At 41.0% G+C, this 24,010-nt stretch overlaps 1 long non-coding RNA gene across 1 annotated transcript in view; it reads right to left on the reverse strand.

The window, feature by feature from the left end:
* Positions 1-24,010, reverse strand: part of LOC134163289 (uncharacterized) — a 160,343-nt gene that overhangs the window by 110,880 nt on the left and 25,453 nt on the right. The window contains exons 2-3 of the long non-coding RNA XR_009964677.1: positions 18,780-18,864; positions 17,129-17,339 (exon numbers count right to left, since the gene is read on the reverse strand). This is a non-coding gene — a long non-coding RNA (uncharacterized LOC134163289). The remainder of the gene's footprint in view (positions 1-17,128; positions 17,340-18,779; positions 18,865-24,010) is intronic.

The raw sequence follows: 24,010 nt of genomic DNA on the forward strand, positions 1-24,010 counted from the left end.
ACATTTAAGGGCTTGTTTAGATGGTAAATGGAACCAATCCAATTAAATCAGTTGTAAATCACACCCTTAGCATTTCAGCAATAGTTAGCATGAGACACAGATTCAGAGCCATTTCAGTATAGCTTAATGTGATTTCTTTTATCAGCTTAAATTACATCAAAACCAGGGTCTACAAATAGACCTTAATCAAAATATTATTAATTAGAATGCAGTTATTTCCTTCGGTTCTAGTTACCACACAGACTAATCCTAAGACTTTCGAAACATATGCATATGCACACAGAACGCTCACTGGTTCAGTGGGAAGACAGATTACAAATTACCCAGTACTGCCAATTAGTGAACAAGCAGGAAAAAAAGATCTGCAAACAGAAGTAAAGCAGAATGCCTCACAAAATGTATGCCATTTCTTTTTTTATTTTTGATAAATGTCATCACTGACACTGTATAGCATCTTAGCAAGAGAAGCAGTGAACATCCCATAATACCAAATATTGGAAAATATATAAGAATATATAATATATAGGAAAAAAAATTCTCATTTCAGCACTTTGTTAAATATTTAGCAAAGATTCTCAGAATCTCAAGGGTTCTGTATCTCAGCCTGTGTCAGCTTGAGATACATATCAGCAAATGGCAATTGAGGGAGGTTTTTATGCTGATATATTGGCGTGATTGCTCAGGAATACTGCAAACAAGTTTCTGCAGGACCACCCTAAAACAAATTAGTGCTACTATATACACAAACCCCTGGTAAGTTCTCTACCAGCATTTCTGTGGTCACATTAAACCAGTGCAAATGTGCAAAAGCAAGAAAATCTTTAACTCTGCATATGCTGCAGAAAGTTTTCAAATAACTTCCTGGGAGGAATCAGCAGAAAATTTTGACCCGCTAGGCTCATTCAGTCAGGGAAGAAAAACTGCCACATGATCAATAACAAACAGGCAGCACATCTTGAATTACCAATATTGAACACCTCCACAAACCGCAGAGTAATTTACAACACGTCATTCAGCTGCAAAGACTTTTCAGGAAACTGCAGCCAACTGGGAGATGTTGCGTAAATAGACATGTAGGCAGGATTCAAATAAGCAATTGATTCAGCTTAAATACATACAGAGCTAATGCAGCATTTAGATTTCTTTCACTCTCCTGTTAGCAAGTGGGACTGTTTTCCATGGAACACGTACAGCCCATGGTCTGGCATGGAGTGACTTTCAGTATCAGGGAATCTTATTCAATGCTCTGCAGAAGGGTTATGGCCAGCAAATAAATACAACTTTCCAAAATTAGCATCACCAGCCTCCACCTGGAATCCAGTTCTCAAGGTACAGAAAATACTGCCATCACAGTCAGGATGATGCCAGGTAGATGCCGTATTCATTGTGTCCCGGGGTTAGTTATGAATACCTGGGTGAGTTTTTGACACTCCATGAAGACCTCATATTGTCAGGTACTGGCTCAGCAGCAAAAGTCATGGAAAGGGATGCAATTGCTCTCTGCAAATATACCTAAGAGGAAGCATAAAAGGGGAGGAAAGAAGTATGTGCAATGTTGGCACAGCAATAGGGAGAAGTCAGACAGAAGTACATTTACTTATTATGAAAAAAGGGTCATAAGCTTCAGGGAAAAAAGTGAATCTGAGGCAAATTTTTAATAAAAATAACAAGGGAAAAAAAAAACATTTATTTTTTAACATGGAATTTCATCAGTTGATACCAATCATGATACAATGCAGTTATTTGTGCCAGGAGAGAACAGGCCTGGGAAGGTCCCTCTACTCCTGCCAAACTTATATATGTAGATAGACAGATGGGTTTGTCATATATAGCAAGGTGAGCCTCAGAATAGTAAGATCACAAAGGTAAATTTATTTTCTAAAGGAAAAATCTTGGAGCAGCAGTGAGTAGCTAACACAAGCAACTGCCTTAGAGCACTGGCCACTGCTTTTTCAAAATACTGGCATGCTGTTGTCATGCAGCTATTATGAAGAACTCACACTGTGAAGCAAGAAGCCTTCCTGCAAACCAGGATGGGAAACACAGAATCAGCTGCAGTTTTTTCACTGCAGGGGTTTCTCTAAAGAAAAAAAAAAAAAAAAGGAAAAATCTGATCATTGGTTTTGCACACACTAAGAAAAATTCAGTTTGCAAACAATGAACATCCTTTGTGTTCAGCGCTGGCAAAGCAATTGATTCTAGTTTGAGATTGGACCTGTGCCACTGCAAAAGCAGTTCGTCTTTTCTGCTCTGAAAAGTACTGTAATGAAGAGCTTCAACAGAGAGGATTTTTATCATTAGGCTCAGGCTATATTCTCTTCTAAATTCTCTCAACTTCACAAAACAAAATGTATGGAATCCATCATTCCAGCAGATTGAGAAACAAAGTAACTCTGAGATACTGCAGAAAATGTTAGAACTTACTATACAACAAAGAGTATGCTGTTATCTTCCTCCTTAACGGAGTTTTTGCTGCTTTCTCCACTAGCATTCAGGAGCACATTATGAGGATATGGCTTCCTATTGCATGAATACAAATGCTGATGCAAAAATTTAACTCTTTTAAAAGACATAATTTCTTTTTTAATCAGAAGATTCAGTGAATATTTCTACCAACGGGTTTCAGTGTGTGTGCTATGTATGTGGTGGAATAACATAGAAAACCTCACGCAACGATCAGGCAAGAAGTGGGGTCACATAAATAGAAAACATGTTTTGTGTTCCAGAGAGCTTTTCTTTTGAACCCTTATGTGTTCAAATGCTTACACACTCTCTCTCAAAGAAGAGCCTTTTGTATGTCCAAGCAAGCAGAATGAGTCCAGTTGGAAAAAAATCTGGCCTTCCAATAGCATCTGTATGATAAACGACGAGTAATTCCCTATAAAAATGGAGAATTTTGGTTTCTGAATCCAAAAGCTTCTTTTTCCCTGAACTGTCAGCGTGTCTAATAAAAGATTTCACTTCTCCCTGAAAACCTTGCATCTTTCCTATCCTCAGACCATCTTGACTAGAACAACCCCACTGCATTAAAAAAAGACTCAGACTTAAAACTTGACAGACGTTTCTTTTTAACACCTTTTCATACAAAAGCAGTAACAGCAGGTAGTAAACCAACACTGCTGCACAGCATGATATAGGAAGTGCTATAAACCATATCACAATTATTTCAGTGAAAGACAAGGCCATCATTACTGCTGTATTGATCAATCTCCCCCTCCCATCTCCACTGTTTGGAAATTCATTCACATTATTAGTGCTGTTCCAGACAGTATTATTATAACAGACCTGCATTATACAATAAGAGGCTTTGGTATAATTGACATCTGAAGCACCAGGGAGCTTGAATGTTTGCTACTGGCTAGAATGTGGTCTCCAAAGGGAGAGTTTTCCTTCTTACAAAAGGGGCTATCACACATAGCCATTGCAGTGTGTAAATCAAATCCTCAGTGACTGCTGTTTTTTCATTACTCGTCTGTGACCTGGAACTAGATCTTTGTGAGACTGTACTGCTAATTATCCATCCACCTCTGGAACCCACAACAATATGCTGCAGTGATGAACCAATACCCACAAATGGGGTAAAGCAAATGACCTACCTGGGTTAAAGGAACAGGAATCTCTTCGGTTTTGAGCTTTGTTAAATATGAAATTGAAAATATAATCCCACTGTTTAGGTCCTAGGTGCTGTGGAAAATCTCTGGCTTCCATGCATAGCTGGTCAGAGGGCACGCACAGGAAGCACAGGTAGATTTAAAGCATTGATTCCCCCCACTTCCTAACCAAATTAAGCTTTTGGCAGAGGTGGTCATTAAAAGACACACATGTTGCACATTAAAGGCCATGTCAAAATAAAAGATACTAATTTACATGGGGTTTCTGCTACAAGAGCACGAGAGTGTGGTGTGAAAGCCCAGTCATGTCTGGGACCCCAGTCTGGCAGGAGGCTGAGCACAGGAGCCAAAGTGGGACAGTACACATGCAGTGCTATTGAACCCCACCTCCCACTGGTGGCTATGCACCGAGCAAAACACATGAACAAAATCAGACCCCAGACAACACATTAAAATAACCAATTTTTAATGGCTGTCCAGGGCCAGCTCCCACTAGTGGTAACAATTTATGATGGATAATTGATCCCACAGCACTGTCCTCTCCATTTGCTGTAACACGGGGAAATTCTGCTGCGTACCCCAAAATCAACATAATTAACTGAGTTGATACTCCGTGTGAGCAGGCTTGAGAAGGAATTCCACCATGCACCATTTGCATGGCTTCACAAGCCCAAAGGCCTGTCAGCAGCTCACCCTGCCCATGCCAGATGTATGGGGCACAACCAAAGAGTGATACGTGGCTTCATTCCCTATTGCTATCATGGATTCAAGCAAATGCTACAAACTGGCACAGGTCACAACCACTTATTCTTAAGTTAGGACCTGAAACAGCTCTGCCAATACCAGAACTAAAGAGAAGGAAGAGGGAAAAGGAGAGGGCTGAGCAAGCAACTACAGTTTTCTTCAAAGTAGCCAGACCTGAAACTCAATGAAAGGTAGCTTTGCTCAGGATACATGAAAGAGTGTGAGGTCCTACACCCTCCCATGAGCCGTTTCCAGCAAGGTACACTCATAAGTGCACGTGACAGAAGAAAAGTCACACTGCAGCATCCATAGCCTGCTGCTGTCCCTAAAAAGACTACTTTTATCCTTTTCCATTAGGTAGCAGAAATGAAACAATTCTGCAGCATGAACACTGCCTCTTCCTCATGTCAGCTGGATTCAAAGACTGATACCCCGCTAGCGGCTGGTTGCTGTCTGACTTCAATCCATTGGGCTGTGGTGGCTGTAGGAGCAGGAGAAAGAACTTCTTGACCTGGTATTGAATGGACCTTTCAGTCAAATGAAAGTGGTGCCTTGTGAGTAATGAGTCAGGGAAAGGCAAGAGGCTTTTGCCATCCTGTTAGGAATAGAAGTCTCTGATTAAATAAACAAGGAAGCAAGAGATGCTGGAATAGAGGCCAAATGCAGGAGAAACAGGCTAAGTTTTCTGCTTGCATGAAAGCAGGGCACACGGATCTAGTTGTACTCACAAGCCAGCAGTGACCTAGCTAGTTCTGCACTTAAGAAGAAGAGGGGAAGTGACTAATGGAGTTTGCTTGGGAGGAGGTAAGAGACCAAAAGGCCTGGCTGCTGCAAGCAAGGTACTGGGCTCTGTTTTGCCAGTCATTGCCAAACCCCTTGTCTCCCTCTGACAGCAGTGGCAGATACAGGCGTACACCAAAGCAAATAGATGATCCAGCAGCAACCACACACCAAGGCAACAGTGCCAACATTTGTTTTCAATATTTGGGAAAGCCAAGCAAGTAAGTAGTAGCATTTAGTACTAAAACAAAACAACAGAAACCTCAGTGGTGCCCTGCTGCAATTACTTCAAACAAGACCCATCTTATTCGCCTGTATTTGTACTCGGCAGGAGGAGGTGAACTTATCTGCTGCCTGTGATGTCGGCTTAAGAGCTCTGCTTAGGACACCATCATAATTCTTGTCTTTCTTTTTTGCTAATGGTTGCATACCTCTGATTAAAACCTGCATGGTGCATTAAAGGCTAAAACAGATGATGAATGCCACATAGTACTTTGCATTAGATCAGAGTTGATTAAAATTTTTGATGATCCAGCAGCTAGAAGAGGAAGCTGTATAAGCAGAGAAAATATTCAGCTGTTACTGGTGTAAGAGGCAGTGGCTTTTGTTTGACAAGAGATACAAAACAGTAACTAAATGGACAATGTACTCTCTTGGTCAATGAATGGCTTTATAGGACAAAAGAGCTCTGTAAAGAAAAGCCGGTGAATTAATCAGTCCAAATATTTGTAAGACTTCTTGCTTAAGTGGGCAGCCCTCCCCCAATGACAGTTTTGTAGCTGGATGCTATTTAATTTACTTGACTGTTACATTTGTGGCAATTACAAATATTTTAAACAAACAACAAAGAAGTGTAGTAGAAGTTAAAGATATTGACCCAAGTGCATATCATAGCAGCATCCAGACAGATATCTTTAATAACCTCTTCCAGCATGCAGTTAAGCAAAACTCTATTGCTGCTCTGGGTGAAAAGGTTTAGTTAAACAGGACAGACAAGTTGTAGAGGAGGAAGCTGCCTGATTAAACATGGTACTGGCAGAAAGCTGACAGTACAAGCAGACTAAACTTGCAGCAGAAGGAGGTTCACTTCTTAGTGTCATCCAAAATTTGGTAGAATAGTGCATAGATCAAGTACGTTGAACAGGATCATAAGGAAAGGGCCAGAGATGACTGAAAGAAGGAAGAGAGAGAAAACAAAGGAAAAAACCCAACAGAACTGGTTTTATGGTGCTGCCTCCAAGGAAGGAAAGTAGATTTTGTGTTCTCTTTGGTGGTCATCTTAACTTAAAGAACATTAAGGGGTTCTTATATGTAGCTTTTGAAGATCCCTTCCTCCATAAAAGAGTTTTCAAAGAAAGCCAGTGGAGGCAGCTATTTTGCAAGACCGGGCACAAGTTTGTAAAAATGCTGCTAAGTATTTAGTTAAATAGTTAATTTTAACTAAATAGTTAATAGTTTAACACTGATGTTGCAATGGTTTCTTTTGCATAGATACGTCTAAGCTAGATCACGGCATTCAGATCAATAGATGGCTATGGTTATAGCATTAAAGAGAATGAAATCCAGGACTTCCCTACTTTCACTACAGCTTTAGAGGTGTCTTAGATGCAGGAACATATCTTCCTGAAGAAGTATCTACACCTTTTGATTAACTTCAACACTAGAATAGTTCATCTGTGAGGACAACCTTTAATCAGTTATATGTATGCAAAACTAAAATAAACCACCAAATCTCTGTTAGATTCAAGAAAACAGAGCTGTGTGAAAAGTATACTTTGAGAAGTCCAGAACTAGTAGCGGAAAGCCACAAAAGCTGTAGAAAGTATAACGTTTCTATTGGTTTCACATAAAAAGACACATCCATAACTGCAAGAAAGCTGTAGCTTGCTCTTGCTCTAGTCTTCCTCAGGATGTGGGATCCAGATATCTTAACCCTCCTGAACAAAGGCACTGCTCACCACATGGACAGCTACAAGTCCTTTCTCAAGCAAGCTCTTGTTTGAATCCCATACAGAGAATGCTGACCAGAGGCCTCTGCCTCTCTCCTGCATGTACTTCATTAATCTTAAATCCTTGCTTTGATAATTCTCCCTGAGGCAAGAGACTTTCTTTGCACATCCCATGAAGACTTGGATGCCCAAAACAGAAAGAATACAACACATGGCCTACTTATCTTAATCATTCAGCACATAGGTGAACATCCTGCCATGTCTAGAGCAGGGTGAGCTGGGAGATCTCCTGTCAGAGTACATCATTACTGTTATTCAGATATACTTTTTGTAAAGTAGACTGCTGTATTAGGAGGGAAAAAAAAAGAAACATAGCTGCATTTCTAGCTTCAAAGCATACCTAGTGCTATCTCTAAACACGTATCTTGTTCCAATTTTTGCTACCCACAACTCCATTGCAGCAGATTACCTATTTAAGATGCATAAGTGAAAAAGAAGTCATCTTAGAAAGAGAGAAAAAGGAAAAAGGCAAAGTACTGCAAAGCACATCACAGACATCACTGACAGCTTCAAACAAAACTGGTATGACAAGCCAAAGAAGTAACTAAATAATCTCTTCTGTTATGGAGATAATGGGTTTTGATTTCCAAAAACTGTATCAAATTTTGTATGTATTTGCACTGTGTTACAGTTAAGTGCTCTTTCCTCTTAACGTTTGAAAGAGAACATACTCCAAAGGCACACTAGCTAGATTACATGGACACATTATAAGTTTCACAATCTTGAGAACATCCTACTTTGATCTCAGAAGTTGATTGTTGGAGCCCCACAGAGCAAAAAGATAGCGCAGGAGGGTCTTTTCATTGATACACACATAAGGAAAAATTTACGAGATTTCTGTGAAATTGCTTTGGTTTAGAATTTTTCTCAAGTGTTTCATTTCAACTATAAATAGAAAATAGGATCTTGTGACAAAGATGTAGTTGACATAGTGTGCAATTTATCATCTGTGTGCACATTTCAGAGCGCTTGTCTCAAAGCTGACATGCTGTGTGGACTGTGGAATATGACTACTTTAATATATTCCATGACAAATGGAAGCAAAAGTAGCTGGGATGCAAACAATCCACAAAGGAAATTCACTAGTGGCTGTCCTGATTTGGACTTCCTTGTGATAACAGATAACCTCGTGGAGCCATAAGTCTTACATCTTAAATGGAAAAAGCGTTGCTTCTCTGGCTCACTTCCTACCATGCTTTTGCCATGGCTTGTAAAGTCCTGTTCCTGGAAGCAAACTGTTAAATAGATTTGACTCCTTCCCCTCAAAATACCACAGACATGCAAATGATCATTAACATATACGTAGACAGCCACCAAGGCCAGCAAACTAACAAACAAAAATTAAATCATTCTATCCCAAGGTTGTCACTCCTTTTCACGGTATCTTTCTCCCAGAAACCATTTCTAGCAAGAATGAAATAATGGTTTACAGTAGACCACTCATGCTGAAACATATTCTTCCACATCTCAGGAGGCAGCCCAATGTGTGTAAATACAAGTTTACTCTAATAGTACCAGCACAACTGAAAGAAGCAGCGGACCTCATCTATCGAAATCCAGTGTAACATGTCAAGGGCTGTAAGTGATTTAAAGCTGCAGTGCTTGAAAGGCGAGGTGCCCAACCTCAGAAAGCAGATGCTGACCATTACAGAAGAGGGTTCTAACTTCAAGCCCACCCGAATTTTGGCTTCAGTGACTATATGATACTGATCACACTTGGATTTTCACTGTGAATTTATCTTTTTTCTTCTTTGTGCTCTAAAACTTGCCCATATGCTGCAAAGGCAAAGTCGTAACTTTAGCACAGATTAATGGCCAAGTGTTTTAAAGGTTGCCCTGTCCCTCCAAGCCACTTTCTAACCCTCTTTGCGCAGGTATAAATCCAAAGCGATGAGTTTGGCTCCAGCAGAAGTCTCTGGATTTGCAAAGGGATAACTGACAGCAGACCTTGGATCATTGTTTTTGTTTTACAATTTTCATAATAAGTGAAAGCAACAGCAGACATCAGTTCTTACAAAATAAGGCTCTGGCCAACATTTGCCCATTTTTTTCTCTGCTTCCTGTAGTACCTGCTTCTCCTACACAAGCAGCACTTACCCTGCAACTGGTAACAGCAATAGCCTTATAATCCGGGGGACACGCCACCAGAGGGCAATGAAACACGTGGACCGCGTCAGCATCCTATATATAGATGGAGCTTTTTGGCCCCAAGTCTGACATGTGAAAAGCTCCTGTGTTAGCCATAAACACACCTGCAGCTGCCATGTGTTTTAAGACCACAGCCAGTCTGTGCTTCTGCCTGACATAAGAAGAGGAGCAGGCAGCAACTGCTCATCCTGTACTGATCAAACCTTGCAGAGCTAGCAGCTTCCATAGTCATAACTAGGACCTTAGAGTCCAAGACAAGTACTTCCACTGTAACTTTTCACCCAAAACTGCTAACAAGCCTTCAGTTTCACACTCATTGACACCCCTGCACATCCATGCAGCTCAAGCGAGGGAGAGATCCAAGCTCTGCCTGAGCCCCACTAGCTGGAAAGTGGCTCATACAGATGAATTTGATGTCACTTGGGAGGAAATTATAATGTTCTCTGGCACATGGTAAACTGTCATTGAGGAGTTTTCACTCTTCTGGGTGCTTTTCACTCTTCTGTGCCTATTTGCAATTGCTGCTTTTGAAATCCGGTCAGTGACTAAGAATAGCTTATACATTTTTTTTAGTGCTAGGAGATTATGCATAGAGATGTATGTAATATACCTTCAGATTCAAGTCACCTTCCAACATTTTATAAATTTGAAGAGCAATACATGCTCATTGATTAATTACAGATCAAACCTGAATCTCGCATTTGCAGGTGACCAATTTACTAATGATACCATATATATAATATCATATACACAATGAGAACAATCCCCCCTGGGCACCAGAAACAGCTACCTGGGATTTTAAGCACCAGATACAGAATTTGGGTGTCCTAGATAAATTCTAATTGGCTCTAAATCAGCTGCCTATTTTGACAGTCCATATATTCAGAAGATGCTTGGGTAGACTGTGCACCGATGTCACCTGGTTTAAAAATATGTGTCCTATACACACATGTATGACCTATGAGTAGCTGGCTAATAGCTCTGCATCTGTCCTGGCCTCAGCTCTCGATTACACCAGAACAAGCTCAGAATTATGCATGCAGCTTCCAGATATTGACAAAGTCTTCTCTATTTTCCTTGCCACTAATCTGATCAAGGAAGGTGCTGAAGTCCATGAGAGCCAAATTGATTTTACAACTTAACAGAATCAGCATCTTAATCACATTAAAAATATTTCATTAATACAAAGCCAAGGAATGAAGGCAAACATTTACCGTAAGTAATGAGAGCTTTTGAAAACAAATACGCTGCATGTTAGACATGACAAACCAGAGTAACTTTTGTCTTCCAGGCAAGAGTCAGAAGGTTAGATTAACTTTCGACACTACTATACTGGCATTAATGATTGGTATCTCAAAGACTGGTACCATGGTGGAGTTTGCATAATTACCAGTGAAGAGGCACAACTCCAACAGGTACAAAAATAGAGCTCAAGAAAGTCTGAAAAAAACAGACTTCAAAAAACTCTGAGAATGCTTCAGTCTTAGGGACTAGGATAAGGCTTCTGTAAAAGGAAGGAAAGTAGTTGGGGTGTGTAAAAGATGAAGTGATTTAAGAAATAGGGCAGGAGGGGAAGGAGAAAAGAACTGAGGCTGGGATTTGGAACAAGATTCTGTAAATGTTGTTTTAACTATTAATCGAAGAGTAAACAGCCTATTAAATTCTCATGGAATATGTGCATGAAAAGCAGTAGCACAAGTCAGATCTGCCCCATGTGGATGCTGTTTATGAAGCAGCCTCCTTGGAAATGTTTCTTGGACTTTGGACAAATGAACTTTCTGGAGCTTGTACGTTTGAACACGGAATGCCTCTTGTTTCCATCTGCCTTTGGCTTGTACAGTTGCTTGAGGGCTTAATATAGAGACAGGCATTTAGTGGAAAGAAGGGTTTATTGAGTGGCAAAAGCACATTCTAGGAGAATGCACTAAGAGAAAAAAACAAAACAACAAAACCAACCCACAACCAACCACTGGTTTCTACAGAAATGAAATTATTGCAGAAGAAAAATGTTTTGAAAAAAGTACATACATTTTTCATGGAGTGAGCCTAAAGCACTTATTTATATTTCATCTCTGTATGACACAGTTTTGCTCATCTAATTCCATTTAGAACATTACGATTTTTGTTTCAAATGTCTCTGTGCTGAAACGTATTCTCTAAAGTGCCCTGGAGCTGCTGGTATTCTGAATGTTATCTAAATGACTCATTCAAATGTTTAAGGACAACTCGGCTTAGAAATACAATATTCTGTTTTTCAATTATTTTTCTTTAAAACTTTTTAGTTTGGGGTGCAAAAAATAAAGACGTAGGACAGATAACATTTGAATGAAGTCACACAATTGCTGCTGTTTTCTCCTTTATGGAATGAAGCCAGACATGTGCAAGTAGCACGGTTTCTCCTGAAATGCACAGGGTGAATCTTGATTGCTTAGAGCATTCCTGCAAAGGCCATTTCATGAAAAATACACATCTCTCTCTCTCTTTGATCAAGAAGCAAAGGACAACTATCAAACACTGCTGCTTATACAATGTCTGTTCCTATTGTGCTGCTACACATTCTACAAATAGCAGATCTTTAACTTAGGATTTCATGCACACATTGTCTTTGTACACCTGCATATGCCTGTATGGTGAAATTCTAGCTCCAGTGAAATGGAAATTGTCATAAAATGCATATTATACCATAATATGCACACAAATATTTACAAATACTTGCCTGCATATAGAGCAGATCAGGTTCTGCGTCATGTATATCACAGGGTCCCTGAGGCTGCAAAGCCTATATTTTGAAGGTAGGCTTTGTTATTTTGCCGAAGTAGACAGACTTAAGGGCTAAATAGTATTCTTTTCTGAAAAAGAATTTGAACTCAGGAATACCTCATCAACTTCACTGACACTGGAAAGCCACTGTAGAAATGATCCTCCTGTAGTACCAGCACACAGTAAGACAGGAATTCATTGGCTAGCTAGCTACTTTAACTACAAGAACATTCTTTTTTTTCACACTAGATGTTTCTGAACAGAACCAGAATGCTAATCGAAGGGCATATCCTTTCAGGCAGTACAGATACCTATTCTAAATCAATCTATAGAATTGAATGTTTTCACATATAGAAATGCACAATCTGAACTGTATTTGTTGACTGGTCTCTGTAATTAAATTAAAGGAAGATGGTCTTCTGCTTGATAGAGAATAAGCTTTTCTCAGGCTACCAGGACAAGCCCTCTGAAGAAGTGAGAATGAAGACCTTGGACCCACTGCAGGAGAGGATCTGGTTTGAGACCATCTTAAAAACCTGAACGTGCACAAGTCCATGGGACCTGATGAAACCCATCCACGGGTCCTGAAGGAGCTGGCAAATGAAGTTGCTAAGCCGCTGGCCATCATATTTGAAAAATCATGGCAGTCAGGTGAAATTCCCAAAGCCTGGAAAAAGGGAAATATAACCCCGATTTTCAAGAAAGGGAAAATGGATGACCCAGGGAATTACAGACCAGTCAGTCTCACCTCTGTGCCTGGCAAAATCTTGGAGCAGATTCTCCTGGAAGGCATGCTAAGGCACATGAAAAACAACAAGGTGTTTGGTGACAGCCAGCATGGCTTCACTAAGGGGAAATCCTGCCTGACCAATCTGGTGGCCTTCTATGATGGGGCTACAGAACTGATGGACAGGGGTAGAGCAGTTGATGTCATCTACCTGGACTTGTGCAAAGCGTTCGACACTGTCCCACATGACATCCTTGTCTCTAAATTGGAGAGACATCAATTTGATGGATGGACCACTTGGTGGGTAAAGAACTGGCTGGATGGCCACACACAAAGAGTTGTGGTCAATGGCTCAATGTCCAGCTGGAGAACAATAACGAGTGGTGTCACTCAGGGATCGGTGTTGGGACTGGTGTCGTTCAACATCTTCGTCACTGACATGGACAGTGGGATTGAGTGCACCCTCAGCAAGTTTGCCGATGACACCAAGCTGTGTGGTTCGGTTGATACACTGGAGGGAAGGAACGCCATCCAGAGGGACCTGGACACGCTTGTGAGGTGGGCTGATGCCAACCTCATGAAGTTTAACCATGCCAAGTGCAAGGTCCTACACCTGGATCAGAGCAATCCCAGGCACAGCTACAGGTTGGGCAGAGAAGAGATTCAGAGCAGCCCTGTGGAGAAGGACTTGGGGGTGTTGGTTGATGAGAAAATGAACATGAGCCAGCTGCAGTGTGTGCTCGCAGCCCATAAAGCCAACGGTATCCTGGGCTGCATCAAAAGGAGTGTGACCAGCAGGTCGAAGGAGGTGATCCTGCCCCTCTACTCTGCTCTCCTGAGACCTCACCTGGACTATTGTGTGCATCTCTGGTGTCCTCAACATAAAAAGGACATGGAACTGTTGGAACAAGTCCAGAGGAGGGCCACGAGGATGATCAGGGGACTGGAGCACCTCCCACATGAAGATAGGCTGAGAAAGTTGGGGCTATTCAGCCTGGAGAAGAGAAGGCTGCGTGGAGACCTCATAGCAGCCTTCCAGTATCTGAAGGGAGCCTATAGGGATGCTGGGGAGGGACTCTTCATTAGAGACTGTAGTGACAGGACAAGGGGTAACGGGCTCAAACGTAAACAGGGAAAGTTTAGATTGGATATAAGGAAGAAATTCTTTCCTGTCAGGGTGGTGAGGCACTGGAATGGGTTGCCCAGGGAGGCTGTGAATGCTCCATCCCTGGCAGTGTTCAAGGCCAGGTTGGACGAAGCCTTGGGTGACATGGTTTAGTGTGAGGTGTCCCTGCCCATGGCAGGGGGTTGGAACTAGATGATCTTCAGGTCCTTTCCAAGCCTAACTATTCTATGATTCTAAGTCAGGCCATTTTCCAGAACAGAAAAGCATGCTTTCCTAAATAACCACCTCAGCCTCAACCATGCATATAGACATAAATCCCTAAAAATTCAGGCCAAGGAGGGTACCTGATGCACCTACTGTGTATTCACAGACCGTTAATTTTAACCAAAACATCCTAGTTGATGCCCAAAGACCTTAGTGAGGGAAAAGCACTTCTGCACTTAGAAGACTATATGCCACAGACATAGGGTTGGCAAGACTTAAGGAAGCCCTGCAGTGGCAAGGAATTAATCATCTGAGATGAACATAAATGATCCTAGCAGATGAACCACACCTCATGCTATGTGAGGTGAAAGATCCACAGAACCTGCCAACCTGACTCAGGGAAAATTCGCTCCCAAACCAACTAAGACAATCTGTAATCACTCTCTATACTACCTACAAGGAGATCTTCCGCTCTGGCCAATCTCTAATGCTGCAGGGGAAAGCAATTAATAACAATGAAAAGAAGCAGCATGCAGAAATCTTTGTTCATTGCATAAGGGAGGAGATTATATCTGCCCTGATCATCTTCAGATAGCTCACTGGAAGTCTGGGCCATGACATACACGTCTGTTAATTGTCTTAATGTGGAGTTGCTAGCTATAACCTTTTGAGTGCAATGTTTTCCCCTATGTAAAGGGACAACCAAGGCTAGCTGCACAGGGACACAGCCATCAGTCCCAGGCTTATGAAAAGGCTTGAAATGATCACAACTTTATCTGTTCCTTCCCCAAAGGGACACTCTCACATTCAACAGACCTCGCAGCCAGAAAGCAGCTCCTCATTTCAAGACTGAATTAACTGAACTTCCGCTTCTGTCAGCCAGGTGCTATCAGGTATCTTCTGCAGAGTGACCTCTCAGCCTCCTCTTAAATTAGCTGAATGAATACTCTAAATTCTTTAAGTCCCTCAAACCCAATGCTTGTTTTCAAGCGTTTAGCTCATTTTACAGCCCAGCTTGAGCAGAACAGGACACATCGCCTGAGGAGGAAGCTTAGAAACAGCGCTGTTTCTCATTTTCATGGACCACATCAGCTCTTTTTGTCATAGCAAAGTAATAAAAATTCAAGTTAAAGAAATTATCTGTGATGCCACCCAAGTCCTTCCACTAGCAACTGCTTTTCAAAATGTGACTTACTGCATTCTCCATTCCAATATACACAGGCTAGGGCTTGACTGTATTAAAAAACACTGTTTTGCTGGAGGAGAAATATTAAACTAGATGATCACTCTTTATCAGGCCTTCTTGCTTACTTCCTCACTAATCCTTGCATTGGACTTGACCAGCAAACATTATACATCATTGACTACATCGCTGATGGAGATTTGCCTGCCCCATCCTCTCAGCGTATGGAGAATAAATTTACCATGAAAGTATCTGAAAGAGCCTGAATGAATTGTGGTGAGAAGATGCTCACCTGTAGATGCTGTCACAACTGGAAGCGGGGAAAGATTCTTCAGTAAGTATTTTAGGCAGTGCGTAAGCTATGAAGCTGAAGAATTTTTCTTTGCTTGTACAGAGAAAAAGGGGAAAAAAAATGTAGAGGAGAGATTTTGCTCAGGGGATGTCAACTGCATTGCTGATTGAGGTGGAAAATCTGTGAAGGAGCCCCTTGTTAGAACTGCTGGCAGTGTATCATCAAGCACTGTACATGCTTTCTCTGCACCAGGAAGGGATTTCTCATTTCATGTATCATTCAGAACTTGCTGTAACCCTTCCAAAAGTCACATTACATTGTCATACACTCCCATTAACACAGAGACCATCACTTCATGAAGAAACTGGCTGCTTGGGAAAACAGGCATAGGGAGCAGGTGCTACAGGTGGCCTTTTCACATTGAGATGCTCCACCAATACACTCAGCCAGGGAGTAGTGTTTCTGCTGAGGTTGAACTGCATCTCCCCAGCTTTCATCACCCACATGGGGCTTGGTACCTGGGTTCCCCAGGTCTTTCTAGCATCATTCTCCACCAACAACATATCCCATGCCAATTCTAGTACACAACATTCCCAGCCAAAACACAGGAGCTGCTGTCAACAACAAATTTTCTGAAACCTAAGGAAATCTCAGCAACATATCTTAAACTATGGCTATATTGGGTTATTGGCTATAACCCTATTCCCTAAAGAGAGGAAGGCCAGGCTATACCGTATCTTCTTCATAGGAAGGAGATCACTTTTTCCTTCAGCAAAAACACTACAAAGTAAGTCATGCTAAAAGTACATGCTATACTGCTAAAGGCTTCACTTTTTAGTTGAATTATAAAAGGCCTGACCAAAGTAATTTTTGTGCCAGCATTTGCACATCAACTCCAGTATGCTAGCCGAATACCAACTCAGGTTCTGCCACATGAAGAGAAAAAAAAAAAGTCTTGCTGCTGATTCTGTTGAATAAATTAGTTTAAGTAGTTTTTACTACTGTGCACTAGTGACATATGATATCACACAGTTGCCATACTCTATCCTAGAAGTAGTCATCACGCATGTGTGAGCAGTCTTTGCATTGCGCTTATACCAGGCTTTTTTAATTCTTTGTGTGTCCTGTGGGATGAGATGAAGTTGCTATATAATAGGAGATTAATTATGCTGCTATTTAGACACAATCTCGCTGATTCTTCCTCTGACTTCTAGTGCAACAAATCAGTGCAAAAAAGTGATGGAGCTTTGCACCAGCCAATACAAAATAGTAATTAAACTGAATTGCACTCATGCCTAATATAAGCAGCTAAATACACAAACCATCCACTGTCCAAATTCACAACAGACAAGAATATGGCTCACCTGAGTTAGAAGAAACTGGAAAAGGGCATTTTAAGGTACATCATTTGTTTTTTTGCTGTTACTAAATGAAACATTTCACAGGACATACTACAAGAGTCCGGCACTACACTGGTGGATCTATTGCAGGTGTAAGCTATTTTCTTTGCTTCCTGAATCTAACCATTATGATGACGTTAGTACCCTTTTTTTTTTCTCTTTCAGAACTAGATCCTTTCCAAAATTGCAAAGTCTCTGTCTACGGAAGCAGTGTTGGAGCCCCAGAACGACAATGACCAGGCAATGCTGAGGCACGTTGTCTCTACTACTTCTCCTATTCTTCACTCAGGTAGTAGCTAAAACAGCAGTTTCATTGGTCAGGAATGCCACCACATCAATGTTTCAAATTGCCATTCTAGAGTGGGAAAATGAAATAAACATAAGTTAGACTAGGATTTATAAATTTCCACACCTTCTATTTTTTTGCCCATTGCATCTACCTGAATGTGCTTGATAATCTTTCAAGGTCAAAGAAAAACATCAAAATTTAATTTGACCACTGTTTTCCTTTAATCTTTGCAGTTTCCATGCGTCTGATCTTATCAAGTTACAAAAACATTGCCCTGCTACAGAGGCAGAAGTGACCAAGGAAGCTGCATGAATGTTGGATATGTTTTTTAGAATACAAACAAGAAAACACTGATAGGGAAAGGGTAATTCAGCAACATAAGCTATGTAGTTTGTAGAACATGCCACCACCAACTTCCACCCCAAAACTGTAGATATTTAACAAGGCATCTGTTAGTAATTAAGCAAAATGAGGCTATATCCACAGCTAGATTATTATTCACATAAAGAATAAATTAATTATAAGTATTTAATATTAAGAAAGTTGTGTAACTGTACACACTGCCCGTGTTCAATTATGGCCCATAGGTAAAAATTAAAACTTTAAATAGTTGTACCAAATATCACTGGTTTAATAGTTGATTTGTTAACTTCACATACAGTCCTTGCAGTCCTAACCCCACCTATCGGCTGTGCAGCCCATGAAACATTGTGTTCAAAGAATAGCTTTAATAGCAAATTGTAAATAGACTGACAGAGGTATGTCAATGAAGCCTAAAGAGCAAAAAGAGCTCTAAAAAGAGAAGAGTAGAACAAAGCCTTGAGGATTGGTGGCCTGGCTACTAGAAACTCTCAGATCTTTATCTTAGTCCCGGTAAAGTGGATTGGATCACTTCACAAAAACTTTTCCTCCCTCTAAAAAGTTGTGAAGCTTGGGTTTATAGTTATTGTCTGCAGGTCACAGCCAGCACCGATGACTGAGTGATATTAAACACCAATGCCAGTGGCATTAGGTGGTATAATGCTAAAACAGTCAAGCCCTTCCTAGAAGTGCTCAAGTCATTTGAATGAACAAATACATCTTGCTCTACTGCTTTACTCATAAATTGTTCCCTTATACTCTGCTAAAAAAAAAATTTGCTTGAAGAAGTATGACAGGATTTGTACCTTTAAACTCATTTATGTCTCCATTTATTCCTTTAGGATAAAAATCTTCTCTTGATGTTATTAGTAACAATTAAAAAAAAAAGGGCGGGGAGGGAAATGGAAGAATTTTTCTAAAGATCATGTATTGTACAGAGCAACAGTGGTTTTCACATGCTTTCACCATGGGACTCTCAGTTTTAGAAAGAATCCATTGTGAGATGGAGCAAAATTTGCACAAGCAGCTCAGAAACACCAACGGTATTCAGGGGACAGCCAACTTCTTCTGTTTTATACACTGCTTAATCCCAGTTGGTATGGTCATTTGCTTCAGGTATTTTCTGTTGGAAATACTTGCCATTACCCAGAGCTAAGAGGAGTGGCCAGGATTCCAAAAGCAGTGATGGCATTCAGTTCCCCCAGATCTCTTCTGTGACACTGTCTATGCTCTGGATGTTCACAAGTTACAAAGAAATAAAAACAACAAACAAGCAAACAAACAAAACCCCACAAAAAATATTTTATAGGCAGAAAGAGTATTTCAGGAGAAAAAGGTTTAATCACTAAAGAGAAAACCTCCACCTTCATCATGGACAGATGTTTCTAAATTTCTTTTCAAACATATTTATTTTATATACTCTTTGACAACATACTAAAAAAATGTCTTAATGCCACAGACCTATTCAGAAACTTCAAAAGCTGAGAGTTGATGGTATGCTGCACTTACTGTTTTGATGAGTTTACACTCCAAGAAGAGGAAGGAAACATCCCCCTGCACAGCATATGGCATCACTACAGGAGATAGCAACAAGAAACGACCTTCAAGGGACCATCTGCCAGCTCTGCTCCAGTCACACCTCCTCCTTGCCCACAACATGACCCTTATACCAAGGAGACCAGCCAAGGATGCACATGGGAAACATCCTAAACAGTTAAAGCTCGTGCTAGGCTTGCATCATTCAGTCCACTTTTGTTAGAGTTTTTCCCATCAAATGCCAAGAGCATTTAACCTTTAACACTGTTGTCCAGGAGCATCTGAACATACCACTGAAACCATGGCCCAGAGGTGGTTATCCATTCCTCACTGCTTCCAAATCTTCAAATATTGTTTCAAAGAATAACAAAGGGAGGAAACTGCTAAGACAAAATGTGCTCTTTATGGCAGATGGTACCACAGGATAAATGGCTGTTGGTCTGCTGTAAATAATTCATCATTGTCAAGGTGGTGCCCCAGTCATCTCAACAGAAGAATATGATACTAAGAAAAATGTAACATTTGTCACAGAACTACCACATGCATCATGGGGCTTTCTTTTTAACCCAAGTTAGGCAGAAGAATACTATTCATGGGTTCAAGCAAGACTTTAAGGATGCACAAGAACACCTTCCTTACACAAGCACCCCTGTGCAAACTGGCTGACCCTCATAACCAGAGAGGAGTAAGCTGAGTGGCACTGACTTTCCATTTGCTTGTGAGAAGGTGAACAGAGAATGAAAGGAATGGACAGAAGCCTTGTTCCTCTTCTCTCCTAAGCTTCCAGTGTGGTAGCCAGTGCACATCGTGTTCCCTGTACATTTAGACTACCTAGAGTAAAACTGAAGTAGTGGGACAACTGGGACTCCCAAGACATTGCTCAGGCTCACAAGTCCTAGGCAAAAAGACTAGGATAGGGCAGCTCATGCCACAGCCCTCTACCGCTGTGTTCATCCTCCTGTTTGGGGTCATATGGAAATAGGTGGGGAAACAGGCAGAAGGTAAGTGGAAGATACGTTTCTGAGTACTGCCCTTACAATGTAGCTATGTTTCCTCTACGCAGCTCTGAGCAGTCCAGTGCTATAAGAACTATTATTTCCAAATTACAGGCAAGGACAGCCAAACAAGGAACAGCATTAGTTGACGCACAGGGGAAAATCCACCTAAAGAACTGTATACACAGTTACTTGTTCCCCACACTTGTCTCCCCAGTAACGGTATGAAGACCACAGACTGCCTACCCTGGAAAGGTGGCTTAAATCACCTATTAATCTCCTGCCAGAAAAAGTCCTGTAATCCATCTTAAGTGCCTAACGGCAGTATTGAATACATCATTAGGGGTCTCCTTCCTCTGTACCTCCTACAAAATATACGAGGGCTGTTACAGCTCCCAGCTTGAGAGTATGGCTATTTAGACACAATATTTAGGTTTTTTTTAATCTCCATAGTTTTTGGCTGCTGTTGCTTGTGCACTCCAAGCAACAATGAGAAATGCTTCTCTACCAGCCATAATGGATGGGGCACAGGATCAGATCGAAGGATCTCTGATACCTGCCCTGGGCAGACACGCTACCCTGAACAGCAGGCATGGGCAAGCTGACAGTGCTGTTCCAACCCATAGAAATAGAAGGTAGATCTGAGATATGGGATGAATATAGCATTCATTCAAACAAAAAAATACTGTGCAATCTTGTAAGAGGAGGTGGGTATCAATAGTGTTCTCCCCTCCCCCCCTTTTCTTTCCTCTTGTCACTTCTCTCTCATTTCTCCTCATTTTACCCACATTACAGTCGTAGCTGTATAAATGACAGGCTGCGGCCTAGCATCATGTGACAGATCATCCTACATCAGCTCTGAAAAATGGAGATGCTGTCAACTGTCTGGTTCTTCTCACATTCACTGTCAGCATCAGTGCGTTCAGGCAGCATGTCACAGTCATCTGAACAAGATGAATACAGTACTGTGAACATCAGCTTGGGAACCAAGTCAATCAAACATGTGACCACAACCAAACCACACAGAAGCATTTGTGCTGAGAAACCGCCACAGAGAAAGGGTTTCTAGTGCCCTGCTATGTACTGCCATTGGTAATTTTTAATTACAATATCTGCTTAAGCTAGTTTAAAAGACAAAGAGGCATTTTTGTGGTGAGGCTTTTTATACAGAAGCTTGTAAAGACAATCTCGGCAGCCCTGGGGTTGAAGACAGCCTCAACACGGACTAAAGCTGTCTTGCTGTTCCTAATCTCACTGGACTAATCTCACTGGCAAGCCCCAACAGTGAAGCAAGGGGATTAATTCTCCTGTGCTACCAGCATAAGCCTCTAACAGAGGTGGGTCAGAGGAGAAAAGGTTGCCTCTTTTCCCCCACTGTTCAGTACAGCTAATCTGGAATGAAGATGAAATTAAAGGGACCAAAGAAGAGGCTGTTGTCATTTAATTTCTATTTGGAAAAGCTGAAATAGAAGTGTGCCATGAGATGGTTCAGTGCTACCTGTTCACAGGACAATATGGGTATGCACTGCCTCTTTGCCTTCACCCCCTCTTCAACGCACCCATTATTACGCACCCCTGGGCTGCGTACCCCAGCTGAGTCTATTGAAGGTTGCACACTCCTTATCGAGGCGCATTGAAACAAAGAGGCCTTTCCATGCGCCAAGAAGCTGCAGAGTGAAAAATGGTGTAGGGCATGAAATGGGAAAATTAATGTTTCTCCTTTTCAACTGTATTTCATCAAACAATATCCATAGTTTTTTCTCCTTCCCATCTTGTATTCCTCTGTCCCCCAAATTTTTCACTCATAAATATGTGCAGGTCTTTATGTGTACCTCTTACAAAATGCTGGTATTCTGTTGTCAGCTACAGGTTGGTCTCAGAGCTGCAATCACTACACAAACAAGCAGGAAAATATTAACCCATTGTGCCTGTGCTGAAATTAGTTTCAACATCAATGAACCAATGCAGTGGGAAAACAACAGAAATGCCTTTAGCAATGCAGTGATAAAAAGCAGCATTCACCCAGCTGAAGTGGCATTTATGGGCAAATTTTTGAGCACTGTCCCAAAATGAAAAATGTGTAGTACATTAAAATGAGTATCATAAAAACATCAGGGAAAATGCCAAAACAGAAATTTTCTTTGTAGCAGTCAGAGAACAGCCCTACTCAAAGAGAATAGGACTTCAGCTCAGACAAAAGAAGACTGTTTCAGCTGGAGGTTCTCCAACCAGAAGATCCATTTGAATTGTCAGTGGAACTCTGGTCTGTCTCTGGCAGCTAATACAGATATTGAGCCTCTTTCTTGGGTGGCATAACCTCTGCTACATGGTCATGCTACCTACAGCACAGAGGTAGGGGAAGAGGAACTTTATTTTCATTTACAGAAGCAGTTCTGGCTCTATCTTCCTAACAGAAAGTGATGGGGTAAACTGAAGGAAAAACTGCACAACATGCCGTTAACAATAAAGTGACTTCATGATTGCTAGGACTGCTTCTCTCAGCCTTGCTTGGATCATCATCTCACTTCATATCTTAATGAGAGTACAATCTCATTCAGTACCTTATCTGAAAGTGAAAAATTAGGTAAGCCATTTTCAGATAAGTAAATTCCCTGCATAGCCACATCCCCATGCATGGTCATACTCAGAATGGAAGCAGATTAATGGTGGCTAAAGACCGTTCCCTTCCATGAGGATATATGACTCCTCTGCCCCTAATTCACTTTCTGAAAAAAGGAAAATGCTCCTTACTTTCTAGACATAGAATGCTCCTGCAGCTGAGGTGGGCAATATATGTGGAACACGATACCCATTATTAAAAGCAGCAGAAAGTAAGAGTTTACTTAAATTAGTGCAAATTTTCCCAAATTCCAAAAGACAACCACCGTAATTCCTGCAAACTTCTACCCTTCTCCCCAGCAGGGACAGCTGCTGAATAGAGAGGTTATGTTCATGTGCAACTGTGGATATAAATCAAATGAAGACCCTACTTCTGAAATATATACCAAACTACACAAGCTACTACTGCTCTGTGATTTGCCTAAACAAACACATAGATTTATCTAAATAGCTCCCTGCACTGACAGGGACCCAAAACATCTCAGCATGAGTGGCTGAAAACTAGAAAGTGCAATTAGCTCAGAGCTGGAGGGATCGTATGAATTGTGGAAAGTTTCTTCACTTTTATATCACATCCCCAGCTCCTGCCACATACACATAAGAAAATAAGCCTAGTTAAAAAACTAGGCTGAGACCATACTTGATTCCACTAATATCCAGACCTCCAGATTTAGTCCGTTTGGGAGGCAAAAGAATTCTATTTTAGATCATGAAAGATAGAACAAAACTGATTTTTTCCTTTGTACCAATAGTATTTTTACCAGTAACACAGGAAACATACTTTGTGTTTAATTAAAAAATCATGCCTATTGAAACTTCAGAACAATCTATACTAAAAGAACTAAGTCTTCAGGACCTAGCAAATAGGACTTTTATTTGCAGTAAGGTACAGTTACCTGACATACCAAGTTGATGGATATTTTTTAAATTAGGCCTCATTCTAAAATGCAGGTGCTCTGCTGCCAGCATCTGAGTAATGCGCTGGCTCGTTAACAGATCTCTTTGTACGAGAAGAGGTAGAAGATTATCCCTAAGCTCAAGTCTCCAAGCCAAACAGACACATTATTCTTGCTGTGCTCAAAGTTCTGAATGGTCATTTACAGTAAAGGCAATAGCATTCACTGGAAAATAAGCAACTTGCCAAGAAATGATGAATTAAAGAAAAAAAAGAAAGGAAAAGAAAAGAAAAAAAAGAAAAAGCCGATCTATTGCAGATCTCCAAAAGAT

The sequence above is a fragment of the Pezoporus occidentalis genome, unplaced genomic scaffold (assembly GCF_034315485.1).
Source record: "Pezoporus occidentalis ecotype Australia unplaced genomic scaffold, CSIRO_AGI_Poc_V1 ctg2, whole genome shotgun sequence".
In the NCBI taxonomy this organism is placed as follows: Eukaryota; Metazoa; Chordata; class Aves; order Psittaciformes; family Psittacidae; genus Pezoporus; species Pezoporus occidentalis.